We start from the raw sequence: 7,733 nt of genomic DNA, 5'->3' as shown, positions 1-7,733 counted from the left end.
TTTGATCTCGTGAGTTATCGTAAAAGCTGTATTGATCATTAACCCGGTTTTTGTGAAATTCGTTAAGGTTCGAATCTCATGACTACCGTTAAGGTTTGATTTGGGTTTTACACCAATACGTATTCCATTCTGTTAACTATGTATTTAATTACCAAAAATACTCCCAACTACACCCTTACAATCAAACAAACTATTAAATCATCAGAAGATCCAGAATAATAAAGTGCATGCTTAATTATCGGAAGAAATAGAATCAAGAAGTTTGTTAACTCAATCCTGCATGCTGATTTGTGAGTCATTCTCTTTTTATCAAATGTTTTACAATACTCCAAATTATTTTCAGAATTATAATTACAGTGATTAAGTTGATGTAATCACCAAATTACAGCCAGTATGTGGGGTATTGTGCACATTACTACAGTTTAAATCATTTTAGGTGGGCGAACCTAATTTTAATTGATTTACGTCATTCATTGGGGCAGCCAATGGTGATATGACCACTGTGACAGATCCGGTCGAGTGATAAATACTGTGGGTAGTTGGTTGATATCAGAAACATGCGTAAAAGATCTTAACACTGTGAATTACAATAAAATGTGTCGTTTTCAGTAAAATGAATGAACTCACTCAGTATTTCCCGCTGACAAAACCTTTTTAAAATGCGTTTCAGGTAATTACAGTAGATTGGAGTAAGGAGTGGATCCGACACTGAAAGACTTCAAGAAGTGGCTTATTTTATTAATTAAATCAACTTAAGAAATATTGTTTTGGGTTTATCCCGTATTAAAAGCTACCTTTGTAAAACTTGGAATTTATTCCATCCATTTAAATAAAATTCGGTGTTTCTAAACTCTGATATTTTTCCTAACTCACGGTCTTGATGAAATTTCCGCTGCAATGTTTTTCAAAATAATCACCGGTACCACTGGACTGCTCGCGGCTTCCGATTCCGGCCAGGATGGGATCGGGGGTCGTGACAAAAAACATGGTATGTTTTGACGTATATTTTGTGTCTTTTGAATGGTTGCGTATTTTCGAATGATATTTGATTATGAAAAACAGGGGACCGTTCGTTTTGCAAACGGGTCATGCCCAAATTTCGTTAGAAAAATACGTTGTTATTTAATAAATTTAAAAAGAAAATTTTGGACGTTACAAATTCGATTCAATTCGAGTCAAGTAAATCGAATACGAATTTGAAATTTCAAATTCGATTCGATTTGAAATTCTAATAAAAATTATACATTTTTATTTATTATCTATCTATTCTAATATAATAAAGTGATTTTGACTTATGTGTCATTTATACATAAAACCACCCCATTATTTTGACAAGTGGCTTTTTTTTCTTTCATTATATATAAAGTTTACATCTGACACGTGTCTTTCTTAACCTTGCGAGATTTTCATCAGGATCCCCACGGTTCTTTCCAAACCCTATTCACTTCTACGCCTTCATACGTTCCTAATATATCCATTTATTCATGCCTAATCATCTTCGCAAGATCTTATAATCTTCTCCATCGTCGTCCAAGAAGTTCCTGATTCTCGATTTTTAGTCAAGATACCACAGGTAAAGCTTCTTTAGTTTTTGATGTTGCATGCTTTTTGAGGATTGATTTTAAGATTCTATGATCGTTTGTTGGGTTTTGTTTGAATTTATCTGAAACATTCGTTTAGAATTTGATTTTTATATGATTTAGGGTTCGATTTTCTGGTTGTTATTATTATTATTTTAATTTTGTATGAATATGTTACGATCTGATTGTGGGATTGTGGATTTGGATTTTGGGTTTTGAATCATTAGTGGGATGTATGTATGATCTGATTTTTTTTTCTTTTTTTTTGGGGGGGGGGGGTGATTTTAGTGCAAATTATTATTCAGGTTAAGGTACAATTTTGCAGTTTTTCTTTAATAATGTATAATTAGGTTACGAACTGATTGTGGGTTTGGATTTTAGGTTTTGAATCTTAGTGTGATGCATATATGATCAGTTTTTTTTATAATGCATATTATTGTTCAGGTTAAGACTACGAATCCGAAGAAGTATTGTGTCCGTCCCAACACCGAAGTTGTTTTACCTAAATCAACATGTGAAATTATAGGTGACATTTTTTTTTGTAATTTAGCTTTTCTATTTGATCTGTGGTTGCTGGAAATTGCTAATTTTAATCCATATGCCTCTAAAAGTTGAGTGAAATCACCATTAATGCTATTAGTTGGTGCCACTAGAGATGGATTTTAGCATGATTGGCTTGCTATGAGCAATAATTTGCATTCAAGCATTCTGTATAGGCATGATCAGTATGTTGACATGTTGAGTTATCAGATTGACTAGTCATTCAAGTCAGTCTTAAACGCATTGAATTCCAAATACTTATAAAACCGACTGTTTGTAATGTGATGGCAAGATATATACTAGTCTTCATTCAATCATGTTGAATAGAAAGTTTTCGTAACAAACTGAATCTACAGTCAGAGTGATCAAAATCTTGTGATGGCTTCAAAGAGGATATCACAAGGAGTTTGTGGCAGCGTGGAGTCTGGGAAATCGAGCTTTATTTCTTGTATTCTTGGTGAAATCCCGAAAATATCCGGTGAAGTAAGTCGTAACTAATACGTGTAATTAACTTTTTTAAGTCTTTAATTTATTAATTGTTAACGTCATTTCTTTTGGTTTTAATTACGGTTCAGGTTCAAATTTGTGGGTCAAAAGCTTATGTATCGCAGTCCGCATGGATACAGTCCGGAAACATTGAAGAAAATATTTTATTCGGTAATCCAATGGTGTCTACATACAAAAGAACACTTCAAGCATGTTCGTTGAAAAAAGATTTGGAGCTTTTTTCACATGGAGATCAAATGATTATCGACGATCGTGGTATAAACTTGAGTGGGGGCCAAAAACAAAGGGTGCAGTTAGCAATGGCACTTTATCAAGATGCTGACATATATCTACTTAATGATCCGTTTAGTGTTGTAGATGCACACTCTGGATCAGAACTCTTTAAGTTGCAGATGTAGTTATTTGTCGTTTACTCTGGATCAAAACTCTTTAAGCTGCAGATATAGTTATTTGTCGTTTACTGAAAGTTCAAAATCTTGTGATGGCTTCAAAGAGGATTCAAAAGGAGTTTGTGGCAGCGTGGGGTCCGGGAAATCGAGCTTTATTTCTTGTATTCTTCGTGAAATCCTGAAAATATCCGGTGAAGTAAGTCGTAACTTCATACGTGTAATTAACTTTTTTAAGTCTTTAATTTATTAATTGTTAATGTCATTTCTTTTGGTTTTAATTACGGTTCAGGTTCGAATTTGAGTCATGATCTACATCAAGATTTAAGACCCCTATTAATCGTCTCTATAAATATACGTACAGCTTCAATTCGTTCCAAACCATTCATCAGCCTTATGCTCTCACCATTGTTTTCAACCTCCGAAACCAACCTTCTTGGCAACCTGCGACAACGTCACCACTAAGTTTGAAACGCACGTGAACCGTTGTACCAGGTAAACGTTGTGTTCCCTAAGTTTATACCTCATACATGCTATTCTTACATGATAACTCAAATCCCTTTAATGACATCTTATATCTCACTAACTAAACTTGCAAGCTGTGAGCTTAAAGTAAGCTATAAAAAATGATAATATTTTTATTTTTAATTAAACTAACAGGGTAGGGAGAGATTTATGAACTTCATATAAGTTGTGTTTAACAAAAGGAACAACCATTTTTGTGATAAGAGACTATGATCCACCTACTCGATTGGTTCAACAGCAAGCATCGTATCATTTAACTTCAAATTTTCATCTTGAATCCAACCAAAATCCAATATAATCCAAGTTATTGATTGATTAGTAATGATATGATTTAGTGGTTTTAAACTATTCTAGCCCATGTATTTGAAGTTGTCATAATTTGTTGGGAATTTGAGTTATGGGTTATCGGGTAAATCATTGAGCTTTTACCTGAATCACATGGGCTTTATATTTGAATTTGAATTAAGAAAATCTTCTTTTTTACTAAACTTCTTTTTTTACTTGATACAACATTCGCTTTATATAAACTTTTTTTTACTAAAAGGAGTTTGTGCCAGCGTGGGGACCGGGAAATCGAGCTTTATTCATTATTATTTTTATTTTTGAAGATTTATTAATCTTACATTTGTTGATTTTATTTTAAAAATTTTTAGTAAGAAAAAGAGTTAATATAAAAAAATACATCATATGTTCGTAACTTTCACGAAAATTTAGAAGTGTTAACGTCACAACCCCCGATCCCTAATTCCCGGGAACGGGCGGCCGCGAGCCAGTTGCGGTGGTATCACGTTATTAATTTATTTGGCAGCGGAAATTTTCATCAGGGCCGTAGTTAGGAAATATTAAATCAGAGTAAACCACCTTATTTTATAATATCAAACACATGGGTAAAACCCAAGTTTTTATTACAAACTGAATTACAGGGATAACTCCCACTTTATTGAAATAAACGCTTTCTTTTATTTAGGTAACTTTTATAGCCACTTTTCCAAGCCTCCAGTGCTCTCCAGCTGGCTTCTATTTGGCTTTCACATTTTGTTACCAGAAACGCGTTTTAAAAAGGTTTTGTCAGTGGAAAATACTGGTGAATGAATCTCAGTTTAATTTAAACAGTATTGAGGGCGATTACAATGTTTACATCTACCCAATTACTCATTCAGTAGTGTCAAGTCTGACTGAGGGTCATATTACACATTGGCTAACTCGTCGTCCAATGGTAACGTTACTCCAATTTTGTATACAAAACCCCAACATACCGGCAGTAATTGTAGAATTACAAAGACTCAATCACTGATAACTTGCATTGCAAAAAGGTTAAGGTTTTGTAAAAACTGTTAACAAAAAGGAGATTACTCACATTGCTATTTTAGGTTATCCTTTATGGTTTCCTGGTGAATATCTATAATTTACACAAATGCACGTGTGTTAGTATAATAACCCATTTTAACATTAGTAATACCCTCCCCGAGACGGCATTCCAACGACTACGTCGGGCAGAACCACGACAGCCGCTACGGAACCCTAGATCAATCGGGCAGCGTATCTAATATGTCTCCAGGGGTTATAATACTTACATCGTAGCAGAACCTCGCTATTTTAGGGGGTATAACGCCCGGGTATAATAACGCCACTACAGAATTTAAGAGAGAAAGAAAGGAAATGAACGGTTGAACTGAAGGCCCGTTGCCTTCTCTTTATAGTGCTGAAAACGCACTTTCTCGCGGCCCGCGTGGGGTTTGGGTCGGGCTCACGCGGCCCGCGTCAACCTCAGTCAATGGTGTAGCTTGGTCCGGTCATCATATAGGCTCGACACGCTTTGGACACGTGGCCGCACCGGGCTGTGCCACAATTCTAGGCACTCGCGGCCCGCGTTAACTTAACCAAACATGTACGCGGCCCGCCTGGACTTATGATTTAAGAGAAGTCTGGTTTCATCTTCGCGCGACCCGCATGAACTTGAGGTGAGGCCCTACGCGGCCCGCCTCAGCATAAAAATTATTGTTTTTATTTATTTAATATGTTATAATCTACTTTGGGGCTCGGTTTTCACATACGGGGTGCATATAAGACAAATTGATATATTTAAAGATATATTAGGGTGTCGGAATTATTATGAGAGGTGTCGGTTTTACCGAGGGTTGTTATAGTTAAAAGCCACAAGTGTTGTTCCTTTTATGATAGAAAGTTTCATAAATTGCAACAAACACCCAAACTTTAGTGGCTTTGCCAATATGGCTCAAAACTTGATTAAAAATAAGGAACAGTCGTGGATATTCGATTGTGGAGCTACCGATACCATGACCTACGAGATATCAGATTTTGTCACATCAACCAAACCTACAAAATCCTATATACATACGGCAAATGGAGAAACAATGAGTGTAAAAAACGGAGGAACTATTGAAATTTCTCCAACACTCAAAATCTCAAACTGTCTCTACGTTCCATCTTTGTCACACAAACTCCTTTCAATAAGCCATGTAACAAAGGAATTAAATTGTTCGGTACTCATGCAACCCACATTTTGTATCTTGCAGGATATCAGGACGGGAGCTATCATTGGGCGTGGCACTGAAAGACGAGGGTTATACTATGTGGATGAGGTGACTCAAAGTGGTATTGTATTGCTTTCTCATGGAACAATAGAACGAGAAGCTTGGCTATGGCATAGGAGATTGGGGCATCCATCTATGGGTTATTTGCATATTTTATTTCCTAAGTTATTTCCTTCTAATTACAAGACACATTGTGAAACTTGTATGTTGGCCAAGAGTCATCGAAAAACTTTTAAACCAAATAACACAAAGGTCGATGAACCTTTTTCATTGATTCACTCGGATGTATGGGGCCCAGCTCCAGTCATTGGGGGACAAAACCTTCGTTTTTTCGTTATATTCGTGGATGATTGTACACGAATGACATGGGTTTACCTACTAAAAAATAAGTCTGAAGTTCTTGATAAATTCACCATTTTTTATACCATGATCCAAACCCAATTCCAAAAAAAACATTCAAGTTTTCCGATCAGATAATGGTGGTGAATTCGTAAACACTAGTATGAAACACTTTTTTCGAACCAAAGGCATCATTCATCAAACTACTTGTCCCCATCCTCCAGAACAGAATGGTGTCGCGGAACGAAAGAACCGCATTCTGTTAGAAATAACCCGGGCTCTCCTAATAGAATCACAAGTTCCAAAGGTCTTTTGGCCAGAAGCCCTTGTTACTGCTACTTGTCTTATTAATCGTCTTCCAACCCAAATTCTAAAACTAAAAACCCCATTACAAGTCCTTTCAGAATTCAAAAAACCTCCCTCCAATCTCACACTTGAACCATGCATCTTTGGATGCACTGCCTTTGTCCACATACCAAAAACAAATAGAACCAAACTCGATCCACGCGCCGAAAAATGTGTCTTTGTTGGGTATGGAATGAATCAAAAAGGGTATCGATGCTACAATCCAAAAACCCGACACATGTTCACCACTATGAACTGTGATTTTCTTGAAACCAAGTATTACTATGCCTCCCAACACAGTGGTTAGGGGGAGAGAGAATGTCAAGACACACTGAGTTGGTTAAAGTATGTCCCATATGAGGAAGCGGTGAGCCACAGTACCAACGATGTGGCTCCTCTCTCCACAGAAAACCCAAATATCAGTGTCGCCCAAGAAGTTGCTCGTAACCTGATACCCGAGGTAAGTAATACTCACCCTTGTTCTGTTCCCAACTCTACTGAAATTCCTGAAAATACAATTAATGAAACAGTAGAGCAAATGAGTTCTTCCACACAGGGAGACACTTCACCAATGGAGCAAAGTGAACATGAACAAGAACAAGAGGACCATTCTCCACAAGAAGACACACAAGGAGGATATGTCTTACCACCAAGATCCAACCGGGGAGTTCCACCGAAAAGATATTCTCCAGAAAAGAAATCTCAGGGATGCAGATATCATGTGGCTAACATAGCCAAAGGAAATCTATCAGAGGAAGCCAAGGCCTTCTCTTCGTCTTTATATTCAGAAGAAATTCCGACCAATACAGAACAAGCCCTGAAATCAAGACACTGGAAAAAGGCAATGGAAGAAGAGATGAAAGCCTTAACAAAGAACAACACATGGGAGAAATGTGTCCTGCCGGTGGGAAAGAAAACAGTGGGTGTCGTTGGGTTTTTACGATTAAGTACAAACC

The 7,733-nt window shown here is 36.7% G+C and overlaps 1 long non-coding RNA gene across 2 annotated transcripts; it reads left to right on the top strand.

The window, feature by feature from the left end:
• The first annotated feature begins 1,342 nt into the window (after positions 1–1,342).
• On the top strand, positions 1,343–6,369 carry LOC110941157. 2 transcript variants are annotated; one of them, XR_002593874.2, is made up of 6 exons: positions 1,343–1,573; positions 2,025–2,106; positions 2,481–2,603; positions 2,696–3,212; positions 3,306–3,508; positions 6,076–6,369. It is a non-coding gene; the product is annotated as an uncharacterized LOC110941157 (long non-coding RNA). The 2 variants fall into 2 exon arrangements; XR_002593873.2 differs by having other exon boundaries at positions 1,344–1,573; positions 2,477–2,603.
• Positions 6,370–7,733: the final 1,364 nt, after the last annotated feature.

The sequence above is a fragment of the Helianthus annuus genome, chromosome 5, assembly GCF_002127325.2.
Source record: "Helianthus annuus cultivar XRQ/B chromosome 5, HanXRQr2.0-SUNRISE, whole genome shotgun sequence".
Classification (NCBI taxonomy): domain Eukaryota; kingdom Viridiplantae; phylum Streptophyta; class Magnoliopsida; order Asterales; family Asteraceae; genus Helianthus; species Helianthus annuus.
Note: the sequence above shows the minus strand (reverse complement) of the source record. Positions and strands in the feature narration are given on the sequence as shown.